This window comes from Lynx rufus, unplaced genomic scaffold (genome assembly GCF_022079265.1).
Source record: "Lynx rufus isolate CCGP_SWC_20201006 ecotype Redwood Valley unplaced genomic scaffold, mLynRuf1.p SCAF_15, whole genome shotgun sequence".
In the NCBI taxonomy this organism is placed as follows: domain Eukaryota; kingdom Metazoa; phylum Chordata; class Mammalia; order Carnivora; family Felidae; genus Lynx; species Lynx rufus.
In genome coordinates, this window is record NW_025814829.1 from 20,133,283 (window position 1) to 20,141,593 (window position 8,311).

Here is an 8,311-nt window from a genome sequence, read left to right on the forward strand (position 1 = left end):
GTCTGCCTACATATTGGAGCCGGGAATCATCCTTCAATTCAAGCCAGAGAGTGATTCCTGACGCCCCTGCATTTGATCCATCGCCAAGTCCTGTTGGCTCTCCCTCCTAAATGTCCCCCCAAATGCACTTCTCTGTGCCTCCACTGCCACCACCTCAGTCCAAGCCATCACCCCTTCTCGCCCTGCCCCTCTGGTCTCCTCTCTCCCCCGCTCTTGCAGCCAGCTGGCTTTCCTGTTGCGGGAACGCAAGCCTGACCCTCCCTGACCGCCCAGGCTGAATTAGTCCCCCGCCCCCCCCAAGACCTTCTCTGTCACATCAGTCTGTCTCATTGTCACACTCCGAAATTTTCTTGTTCGCTTCACTTGCTTGTCTGCTTTCTCCTCCTAGGACATAAGCTCTAGGAGGGCAGGAACCCCGTTACTTTATGTACCTTTAAATCCACAGCACTGAGAACACTGCCAGGAATGTGGTAGGACTCAGGAAATATTTGTTGGATGAATGAATGAATGCATGCATGAACGAGTGAATGAATGAACGTTCGCTGCAGCCTCAACCTAATGACACCCATGTCCAGTCCTGCACCACTCCTGTCTTTCTCTCCAAAGCTTCCGGAGGCATTTCTCTCAGACATAAATGTCATCATGTCACTCCCCTGCTCAAAGCCCTTTGGTGACAGGCAAAGCGTTCACAGCTATTGAAGCAGAGTGAAGGGTATGTGTGACTTTCATTCTATTTTCACTTTATGTTTGCTTATAATTTCCTTCTGCTTGAAACTGTTTAAAATTAATTGGGTTTAAAAATTATGGAAATAAAAATTGGCCCCCGCTGTCCTCAGGATAAAGCTGAGAGCTCCTGGTGCCCCCGGGGCCCTTCACTGAGCGCCCCCCACCCCTGCCAACCTGCAGCCTCACCCCGCAGCTGTCACCCCATTGCTCTGCACACTCAGAGGATCCCCAGGAAACATCTACGCTTCTTAGTACCAGGGACAGATAGAATTCTCTGGAACAGTTATTTTGTTTTTATTTTATGAGTATGGAATGGACAATTTTTGCGTGGCTGCTGGAAAGCTAGGTCAAATTAGAAATCCTCCTGCAGGTGCAATAAACGTGTGTACAGGCCATTAGGGCTCCCTTCTCCCTTAGCCTCGTGCTTTGCTCCGTTTTATGTTCCTGCTTGTTCTTTCTTCTTTTGCTTCCACCTTGATTATCTTTCTGTGCTGTCCTAAACTCCTGCGGAGCCTCCTTTAAGCCACGGGTATTGACCTTTCCTGGGTTTGAGGGAGAGGACTGGATCTCCCACCATGCCCTCTCCACCCGGTTTGTCTTGTCTTTTATTAACTGTGGCTGCTCCTTGGTGAGTGTTCCTGGTGCTGAATGAACCCTCTCCCCCTCCTGCGCTGTAAGCCCATCCCCTCCAGTGCGTTCTCGTTCTCTCTCTCTCTCAAGTGTTCCTTGGAGGAAGAGCAGATCCCTGATGGTTCTTTACAGGAGGACAAGTTGCTTTCCGTTTCTCTGGCTTCCAGAGGAAAGGTGAGCTAGGACGCTGAATGAGGTTGGGACACTGTCACACCTGTGTCCCCTCCCCACCAAGAGCCCTGGGATAGGACCCTAATGCCTTGGCATAGTAACGGGGCTTTACTTACAACTCACACTTTGGAGCACTTACCCGTGGGCACTTTGTGAAAATAGTGTTTTAAACACTTGAGATGCACTAATTCAGTCCTCAATAATTCTGTGAAGAAGGTACTATTAGGGGCGCCTGGGTGGCGCAGTCGGTTGAGCGTCCGACTTCAGCCAGGTCACGATCTCGCGGTCCGGGAGTTTGAGCCCCGCGTCAGGCTCTGGGCTGATGGCTCAGAGCCTGGAGCCTGTTTCCGATTCTGTGTCTCTCTCTCTCTCTCTCTGCCCCTCCCCCGTTCATGCTCTGTCTCTCTCTGTCCCATAAATAAATAAACGCTGAAAAAAAAAAAAATTAAAAAAAAAAAAAAAAAGAAGGTACTATTATTATGTTTCCACTTTATCGATGTGAAAGCCAGGGCCCGGAGGAACAGAGCTTATAGTAAGTGGCAGGTCCAGGGCACAGAGGCAGTCTGACCGGAGAGTCTACACTCCTGACCACTGTGCATTTGCCTCTCAAGGTCCTCTGGTGGCCCCTGAGCTCCTGGTTGGGACTCTGGCACTCCCAGGGCTCCTTGCCTTCCCTTCACTACTGTTCATGACCATTTCATGGAGAGACTAGGGCCAAGAACCCACAGCATCTCCCTCCCTGCGGTGTCTCTTCTTCCAAAATGCATCTTGGCCTGCACTGTCAGGCTCGTCTTCCTGATGGCCCTGCTGTCATCACTGAGCGCCCTCTGTCAGCGGCCTCGAGGGGCAACCCATCATTGGCATCAGCGGGCCCCAGAATGGGAGGATCCTGGAGGAAGAAGGGTCCTGGGGGCCTACACCTTACTATGAAATCTTAGGGCTCTCTGGTTCAACTGTATCTATCCACTTCTCAAAGCGATCCTCTGCTGTGGCCAGCCTACTCCGTTCCTTCTCCATTTTCCTTTGTTCACGATGTGTCTTCGCCTAGGATGCCCATCCTCGTGCTTCCTGCCTACCTAGACCTTGCCTACGCGTTAGCTTGCGCTCTGAATTCCACCTCCTCCAGGAAGCTTTCCCTGAACACCTACCACCCCCCAACCAATGGTGATTTTCTTCTCTGCTTCCGAACTCCTGGGGCACCCATGGGTACCACTGTGTTGGTATTCGATTATGAACTTTGATTTACCTTTTCCCTTGCGTGTTTTTGGTTTCTCCACCTAGAACCTGATCCCTTTGAGGACAAAAAACACATTTCAGTTATCCCTCTGTCACCCACAGATTATTTCTTTCAGGTTTATGCACAAAAAAATCTCTGTAGGCAGGACTTACAGGACACCAGGAAGGGAGCCCTCCGGACCGTGATTTGTCAGTATCCAAGGTTTGCTTTGTCTTCGTAACAGGGCTAGAGGCTAGACCGATGTTGGGTCTAGGGCCATTTTCTCTTCCTTTAAAGGTAGTCCTCACAGGAGCTCCACATGTAAAGCAGGCAGGGGTGGAGTTGTCCTGGTTGCCCTTGAGTGGGGCTGCTCTGTGCCCCCACCCCTCCATGGCAGCTTGGAGGGAATCTTGGTGCTGAAATACTACAATTAAAAATCACTAGGGAAGGGACGCCCGGGTGGCTCAGTGGGTTAAGCATCTCGATTTCTGTTCAGGTCATGATCTCACAGTTCATGAGATCGAGCCCTGTGCAGAGACTTTGTGGGGTTATCTGTGTCCCTCTCTCTCTGCCCCTCCCTCCCTCTCTCAAAAGAAATAAACTTTTTTTTTTTTTTTTTAATCACTAGGGAAGATCACACCAAAATTCGCAAACTTGAGTTACTGGAAGAAGAAACTACATGCACACATTTTATTAAAAGCGTATTTGCTGGTGTGTTTATAAAACAGCAATTAGGCAACTTTCCCCCCTTTGTTTTATTTTTTTATTTTTTTTTTAATTTTTTTTCAACATTTTTTATTTATTTTTGGGACAGAGAGAGACAGAGCATGAACGGGGGAGGGGCAGAGAGAGAGGGAGACACAGAATCGGAAACAGGCTCCAGGCTCTGAGCCATCAGCCCAGAGCCCGACGCGGGGCTCGAACCCACGGACCGCGAGATCGTGACCTGGCTGAAGTCGGACGCTTAACCGACTGCGCCACCCAGGCGCCCCTCCCCCCTTTGTTTTAAAAAAAAAAATTTTTTTTTAACCTTTATTTTTGAGACAGAGAGAAACAGAGCATGAACGGGGGAGGGTCAGAGAGAGGGAGACACAGAATCTGAAACAGGCTCCAGGCTCTGAGCTGTCAGCACAGAGCCCGACTTGGGGCTCGAACTCATGGACCACAAGATCACGACCTGAGCTGAAGTCTGAGCTGAAGTCGGATGCTTAACCGACTGAGCCACCCAGGCGCCCCACCCCCCTTTGTTTCATACAACTTTGTTTTTGTTTTTTCTCCATTAACCTTGCTCATGCCTTATTCTCTTGAGAAGATGCTTCTGCCAGAGCCCTGACTGCATTTGATTAAACGATCTGTTTACTCCTCCGTTGTCCCCGTTAAACAGGCAGCTCCTTAATAACAGAGACTTCGCTGTGTTTATCTTCCCATCTTCAGGCTCAGCCAGGTGCTCAGTACATAGTAGGTGCTTGGCAACCGAACCCCCAAAGCACTGAAGTCTCTAGTTATATGGCCACCTCTCAGTGAGCTAGACCCAGCTCATGGCCCCTGTGGATGATTCACCCTGAATTTTTTTTTTTAATTTTTTTTTCAACGTTTATTTATTTTTGGGACAGAGAGAGACAGAGCATGAACGGGGGAGGGGCAGAGAGAGAGGGAGACACAGAATTGGAAACAGGCTCCAGGCTCTGAGCCATCAGCCCAGAGCCTGACGCGGGGCTCGAACTCACGGACCGCGAGATCGTGACCTGGCTGAAGTCGGACGCTTAACCGACTGCGCCACCCAGGCGCCCCATGATTCACCCTGAATTTTAAGGTGAAGTGGCTTTCTCCTGCTGTTCAGCCCTGCTCGCCCCTTCCCCTGCCCAGCTGTTTTGGGCTTGGAGAATATTAGTTCATTTGATTTTTTTTCATTAAAAATTTTGTTAATGTTTAGTTTTGAGACAGCACAAGCGGGGGAGGGCAGAGAGAGGGTGTGTGTGTTGGGGGGGGACACAGAATCCGGAGCAGGCTCCGGGCTCCCAGCTGGCAGCACAGAGCCCGATGCGGGGCTTGAGCTCACAAACCGTAAGATCGTGACCTGAGCCGAAGCTGAACGCTTAATCGACTGAGTCACCCAGGTGTCCCTTAGTTAATTTTAATATTAGCCTAAGAAAGATTAATTAGGAAGGCAAATTTGCTCTAAAAGGTGCAATTAATTCCGAAGCCAAATAGAAGAGTTATGGGTTGTCTGCAACGCTGCTGCCTTCAAGTAGTGTGGATAATCAAGCACTGACTAGACGAATACAGAATAATTAAAGCATCAGTGCTGTGTAGACCAAACTCCAAGTGGGCTCATGGCTGACATAAGAGATTGAGATGGAGTTCGTGCCCGTAAGAGTGAGGTCAAGGGGCGAAACATCCAAAGAGACACCTGCCCTGGCTCTTCCAGCTCCTAAATCATTCATGGGTCATGTGACTTCCTCTGCCGCCCTCCCCCACACTGGCCTGGTCCAAGTCTGAATCCACTCTTTTCTGGACTGTTGTAACAATTCTCCCAATAGCCTCCAGACTCTGCACTATCAACTCACATCCACTCCGAATCCACCCAAAATTGTATTGGATGCAAAAACACAGAACCCTACAGCCAGCGTCCAACAAATGTAATCTTGCCAAGTCCTACTTACAAACTTCCAAATGTGCCTAGAGGTGAAGGGTTAACTCCTCAGCACGGCTCAGAAGCTGGCCCTGACCCGTCCGCTCCCCTACCGCACCCCCCCCCCCCCACCACTCATTTTCCTCTTGTCTCTTCTATCACCACACTCCTAGAACAGGCTGTCCTCAGCCCCCTTGTTATAGGGCAAACGACTGATCATTCTGGAAGTCTCAGTCTAAATGAATCTTTCAACCCTAAGGGCTTCCAAATCTGGGTTTACAGGAGCACTCTGTTAACAGCGTACCTTATTTTCTCGAAATCATTTGTTTCTCTTGAAGGAGACAATGAGCTCTTTAAATGAAGGGCTGTATCTTTGTATTCTCTTATACCAGTTTGTCTTTTTTTAATGTTTGTTTATTTATTTATTTATTTTGAGAGTGAGCAGGGGAGGGGCAGACAGAGAGAGAGAGAGAGAGAGAGAGAGAGAGAGAGAGAGACTTAAGCAGGCTCCACACCGAGCGCGGAGCCCAACACGGGGCTCGATCACACAACCGTGAGATCATGACCTGAGCTGAAATCAAGAATCGGACACTCAGCTGACAGAGCCACCCAGGCGCCCCCTCTACCATTTTCTAATTTAGGCCAAGCATGTTGTCTGTCCTACAGGAGATGATCAATAAATATTTGTTGAAAGAGATGACTCAGTTAATGACTCCAATGATGATGCCAATTGAATTTGCACATTGAAACCCAAACTTCCTCTTTTCTCCCCTAGTCAATAGTAAATGCAGTTTGAAATATCTGGGGAAATGCCTCGGTTCTCCACTTCCTTCTGCCCGCCTAGCTGAGGCTCAGAGGCAGGTGTCTTCAGGAGGAAAGTCTAGGATAATGCCAAGTGATGCAGACTTCAGCCTGACAGCTGCTGATCTTTGCTTTAGTTGATTTCCCCCTTTGCAAATGGTTATTGGCAATTGAAACTGCAAATCTATCTGCTCCCCTATGTAAATTGCATTTACGTTTAAATTGTGCATTCTTCCAAAGGATGGGGTTAGTAAATAACGGCAGATTAAACTTGAGGAGAGGAAATTGTGCCCCACGTCAAACCTGAGACCGAAGTGACATCTGGCTTTTACTATTTCCGTTATTTCAGTTTAATAACAGCATGTGGCATTAAGGGAAAAGAAATTGGATCTACATTTTAATGAAAAGAGGAAGCTCTCAGGGTTTAGATACCTTATCATGTTGAATACCTCGTCAATTGGCAATTAAAACTTGTTTCCCTCAAGAAATGGAATAAAATATCTTTACAGCCATGGGAGGAATAATAAACAAAAAAACAAGCTAATGCCCGGGACTTCACAGATAAAACCGAGAGAAATGGGTGTTGCAACCATCAAAACCGAGTATTTCCGGATACTGCAGAGTACAGGATTTCTTAAACAGAATAATGCTGAGAATAGAATCACGGAGATGCTGGGTGGGATCTACAGGGGAATAATTTCAGACAGAATAGTTTGTGCATAATAGGAGGCTCAACCCAATCAGATCATCTGATTGAATCCTTTGTCAACCTAGCTTCTTTGAAACCGCAGAGGTCTAAGAAAATATTCTAGAAATGCCTGTTTCATCCTAATAGTCTAACTGTTTAAATGGAAGCAGTTCCACCTGCTGGCTGCTTTCTTGTCGAAAGCAATTCCCGGAAATGTAAACAAAATGCGTGTGCATCCTAATAACCCAAGCCTATCATTTATTTGCTTTGATTGAAACAAATGTGTCAATTTTCCAAGTCTTTGTTTGGTGAATCCAATGTTTGGATGTTGGCAAATGTTTGCATTACATGTTTGTTTGGAAACTGATGCTCTATTCAGAAACTCTGGAGCTGTAGCCCTCAGAACCACAGCCTGGAATCATTCAATGAGCCTCCCTGACAATACACGCAAAATTGCTTAATCTTTTCGCAGAATCCGGATGGTGTTGAAATGGTAGAGTCCCATGGGCGAGTGTAAATGGGATGGGGCCTCCTGAGCAAGGGACTCGGTGTGGAAACTTTGAGGACATGGCTCACGAATAATTAGAACAATGGGAAACATTTAGACAGGGCTTACTATGTGCTAAGCATTTCTTGTGTATTGTACACTCCTTGACGTCCAGTAACAACCTTGTAAGGTGGGTCTGTGGTCATCCCCATTACAGAGGCGGCAAAGGAGACATAATGAGGTTAGTAACTTATCTCACCTGATGTCACCCCGCTGGTAAGAGGCAAAGCCGGGATTTGACTCCGGACAGGCTGGTTCGCTGTCCGTGTAACCCTTTTAGGTGACTCCCTCCCATCCCTGGCATTTAATTAAGACAGTGTGTTTTCCCGTACTTACATTTCATCTTACATAATTCTTTTTAAAGTCTCAGCGGTCTTTTTAAAAAGACTCAAGCTAATGGTCTGAAGGATCTCCTCATTCTTAAATGAGAGATTCTTTGACAAGTTAATACAGCTTCTCCCACTTTCTCAGTTTCCCTAGAGTACATGGTCAAATCACCCATCTACTACTGTCGATCTTTTCATGATGACCTTGGCACCTGAGTTTGTCTGATATTTCCTTTATCTTCCCAGTTTCCTGGCACTGTTTGGTGCCGTAGTATCTCTTTCCCTTCACTTCCTGTACATAATGATAACTTCTCTGCATCTCTTGACATTTCATCGTGGCAGGCTGCCCATAAAATCAACCAGTGCCTCCTTCTGTCTGAACTTAGGTTAAATTAATCATCTGACTTCCACATCAGTCTGTTGCTATGGGGTTGACTGATGTCACACTGTCTGTATTATGATCACCATGATATCTAACAGGCAAAAAGGGGTTGGTTGCTAGTAGAAACCCTTGGGTGAAACTCACCTGGCTTTAGTAACCAACCCAACTGCATAGACTTTAGACAACCATGTA